We start from the raw sequence: 4812 nt of genomic DNA, 5'->3' as shown, positions 1-4812 counted from the left end.
GCGGCACGGTCGACTGGACTCTGAACAACTGCGCGTAAAACGTTCCCGGCTCACACAATAAGAAACTCAACGGGGTTTTTTTTTTTTTTGGGGGGGGGGGGGGGGGGGGGGGGGGGGGGACTCGAGACGACGTCCTTATTTTGGACATTCAAGATGAAAAAAAAAAAAGACAACAAAAAGACAATAACAAAAACACAGATACCATGGACTACATCAGCACTGGAAGAAGCTACACAAACATTATGAAATCTGTGGCTGATTGCAGTGGTTTAAAAAAAAAAGAAAAAAAAAAGAAAAGGAAAATAAAAAGACCCAAGATGAAAATATCCAGAATTTATTTTCCCCTCTAGCTGTGTCACAGTTTCATCCCATCATGGATCAATACTGTACATTCCTGTTCTTGATGGCTCTCAGCAGGGACACTGTTCAGAGCTTAAAATGTAGCAGCAGCCTCTCTTTTCTTTCTTTTTTCCCTTTTTTCCCCATTTGTTTCCCACTCGATTCAAATGGCAGCGCAGAGAGGTCTGGGGGAGATCAGCAGCAACACGCGCAAGACAGTGTTTTTATCCATCCCAACAGTCACAGACCAGACATCCAGCATGAGTAAATCGATCGCTTTTGATGCCATGAGAAGATTAGGACATGTTCTCTGTGATACACAATCAAGATGTAAAAATGAAAATGAAGAAGAAAAAAAAAAAAAAAAAAAAACATACATCAGTTTGAAAATAGAGGAAGCCATGACAGTATAGCACCATGGCTCGCTATTTGCAAGACTTCAAGAAACTAGTAAATATATTCTTAAAAGAATTTTTTTATTTCATTTTTTTATAATTCGTGATGACTAAACTGCAGACTGCTTGGCTAGTGTTTTACTATTTCTGATTTGTCAGGATTCAGAAGGTCATCAGGCAAAACTTTATGTGTTTTGGGATTTTTTGTTTGTATGTGTGTGTGTGTGTGTGTGTGTGTGTGTGTGTGTGCGTGTGTGCGTGTGTGTTAATTTTTGCACTATTTTTGGAGGTTTGCAACACTGGAGCGTTATTATGCAGAAAAACAATGTGCATATTTGCTTTATCTCCATGAAAACTGGCTGCAAGTCTAATAACTCCCAGCCTGAACGGGCACTTGCGGCCCCGTTACTGTTATTCTTGTAATTCAAGGTCCATCGTGTCACTGCCTTGATGTGTGCACTATTCTATGTTTCCACAGCTTACACTTCTATTTAAGTTGATTAAGTCTTTGGCATTCAAACCACAGAAAAGGATATAACAGCCATCCCAAGTCCAACCACCATTTTTCTCGTTCGGCCCATGTTCACTCTGACGGGAGGATTCTGACGACTCCAATAACAACAAAAAGCAGGGCGATGGTTTCAGCTAAATGCCTTAAACATGCCCCTCCCCGACAATAGCTCCCTCACATGTTTCGGGCCAAGTCGTTTCTTTAAATCACGCTGGAACGATGGTTTTCTTCATTTGTCAAGTGAATGTATTTGCATTTGCCAAAGACTTAGTTCTTGTTAATGTTTGTTTTACAGGCCGCCTATATGCATCATGAGAGCAGTATTATTATTATTGTTATTATTATTATTATTATTCGGACAAAAACCCACGTTGTTCATGAGGAAAAGTATATGTATAAATTCTATGCAGTGCAGAGATGGTCATCATATGCATATTCAGCTGTAAACCTAAAGGTAGGTGGAGTTTATTTAATGTTATGTTATTTACAAATGGTTGATTCTTTTTTTTTTTTTTTTTTTTTAGAAGCATTTTTTTTGTGTGTGATGTGAAGACACTTCTCTGTAAATACAGTAAGGAAAAAATGTCTTTCATGTTCATGGGTATTATCACTTTCATTATGCTGGTATCACTTGTACAATAATAAAAAAAGTGTCTGAAATCTTTTACGCAAAAGGGACTAGAATGTATTTCTGTTTGTTTCGAGCTGAACAAGATACACTTCTTCGATCGTTGACTGAAGAATGACTTTCCAACTTCCTATATCACTGTACAAATACACATTTTGAAGTTTTGTAGTATTAGTATTCTATCATATTTCAGTGGAAGTGATTTATGGATTCATTACAGTAAGTGAACAACTAAACATGGACAAATCATTTTATTTTCTCTACAAGTCATATCTTCACAATTAAATGTTTTAACCCTATAGGGTACAACCAAATTGATGGTTTTCATTCAGAAAAAGTTTAAACATATTGGCAAAAAATATAAAAATGTTTATATTGTAGACATGGAACTGTTTGGAAATATATCAAACCTAAAACCGCCCTTTTAATCACCATTAACATTATATCCTGCAAAAAGAAAAGTTAAAACCTAAGCATTATCATGGGAAGAATATGCTTTATTTGCTTGAGATTTTAAAACCATATCTCTTAACGCTGAACGTGACAACAGAATGAGGCACCTAATGGGACTGTTCTGAGATAAACGTATTTACTCTTCAGGTGTGCAGCTCAGAGGAAGTGCAGAGGAAGGAGACTACAGTGAGAATGCCCCTGAATGTTTTCTCCATGATTTGGATCGCTGAGCAGCACATAAAGTGTTTAACCTCTCCCCGCTTTGTAAAGCTGAATTAATTTTTCGAGCAGTGTGTGCCTGAATTCAATTTGTGCTAAGTTGCAGCAAGAGATTTATGCATGAAATCCTTCTTAGAGCTTATTTTCACTCTTTCTTTGCTCCATAATCCCTCCAACACCGCCGCCTTGTATGACTTAGTTATATCATTATTGATTTACAACAAGTGGACACTGTCCTGATTAGCGCCGTGCGATTTGCAAAGGATTTGGGGCTGCGAGAGCGATGATAAGGCCGCGTGTACGTTCAAACGTGATGTCAGCCAGGATGGGGCTTTAGAATACCGTGATTCAGACCTTCGTTTCTTCATCCAAATGCCATTTTCAAATTGTTTGAATGGCACAAACGTGAGTTTAACTCACTGGACATGCATTGATAGGTAATGGTAATATTAAGCTTACATTTTTGTCCTTTTATAACTATTTTATTCTCTCTCTCCCTCTCACCATGTTTCATGCCTGTAAAAATAGAAATAAGCCTCTCTAAACCACACTGAGTGGCTCTGTTTTGCAGTGCACCCTGACACCTCTGGGTCCTCAAGTAGAGACTGTTTTTCTCTTCTCTTCTTTTTTTTTTTTTTTTGCTTTGTAATTCAATTTCTCTGCCTCTTGTTTATTTCATAGCTCCCCTGTGAAGCATCAAAAGCTGATGTTCTGTCAGCCCCTAACCGTCGTATGTGTTTGTCATTCACAGCCCTTGTTAAAGGGTGAAAAAGGGGGAGCTTGACTTTTTCCCCTTTTTCCCAGCTGAGAATTCCCAGAAGCAGAATTATTCTATTTAGAGGGAAACTTTTTTTGTGTCACTTTCCTGTTTAAATTGGCATATCTGGCTCCGTCTTCTGAAACCAATAAACTGTGAACCTGGATGTATCTGTCGGTCAAATTGACGGCAGCATGCCAGATGACAACAGCACCCTTTGGAATATATATATATATATATATATATATATATATATATATATATATATATATATGCAATTAAATCTCCTGCAAACAGGCCAAAACACACTAGTTTTTCAGATATTTTTACATTACTGACCCATAAAACAATGTGTTATTTACAAAATAAATGCACCTAATATGACCTAATAGGTGTTTTTTGGGTGTTTTTCACATTTTTATATGAATATTAGGCGCTTTAACAGGAAAAACAAAAGCAGCCAAACACTATAGTATTAATGTAAGAAATACTACAAAAAATAGAAACTTCAATAATTGGCAGCATTATTTTCCTATCTTCTAATATTTCAATCAATTTTCCATTCTTAGTTCAGAGGAAAATGTACATATAAGCCTAAAAATGGTGTTAAATACAAGAAAAATATCCCATAACTTTTATTTAAATCTTTAGAATATTTTACAAACTTCAGTTGAGTGTGTAATTGTGAAGATTTCCAAAGTACAAATCTTTGACAGAGATTGAATAAGAGACAATCAATAGGGAGCAAAACAACTCAATCTTAATTTATTTCAACGTTTTTGTCAATTAACCTTTTCGTTATTTCAGAGAAAGATGCATCTTATCCTCTACACATAATATGGTATTATTGTTAGTCCTCTTCCTATAGTGAGACGTAATCAGATTTGATATAATCTACGTGATGTCATGTTCTAAACTTGTCTTGCCTGACGGGAACGATCTCGAAATGACTCATGAGTACCGAAACAACTTTGCTCTTTACTGTTAATGAAACGGCAAGGGAACAGGTGTCGCTCTACACGTGTTCCGACTGCGTGTTAAAGCCCACGGCCTTGACAGTTCTAAGAAACCCTTTGTACAGTGCAGCACATCCACTTTGTGTCAGATCTAAGTGCTGACCTTTTTGAGCCGCTTCACACTAATACATGCTGACTGAACGCTCCTCCTGCGTGATTTGTACAGTGCTCGCATGAATATGGCGCAGCAACTGAATTATAATTTGGTTACTGGTGTGTCAAATGTACAATAAATCCTCAGGATGTTATCATTTGCAGTGACACACTGAAAAGACGACAACGAAGCGGAGCGTGTGTGTGTGTGTGTGTGTGTGTGTGTGTGTGTGTGTGTGTGTGTGCAGGAAAATATGAAAATGCTTTTCACGTCTTCATATCTCGGTAGTGGTTGGGACGTTGTGAAAAGAGGGAATGGATCTGCTGCTTTATGTGCTGTATCTAATTGGATATGGCAATATATAATATGATTCTCCAGTATCCATCAATTCCCTGCGTTA

This window comes from Lipophrys pholis, assembly GCF_963383615.2.
Source record: "Lipophrys pholis genome assembly, chromosome: 1".
Lineage (NCBI taxonomy): Eukaryota > Metazoa > Chordata > Actinopteri > Blenniiformes > Blenniidae > Lipophrys > Lipophrys pholis.
Note: the sequence above shows the minus strand (reverse complement) of the source record.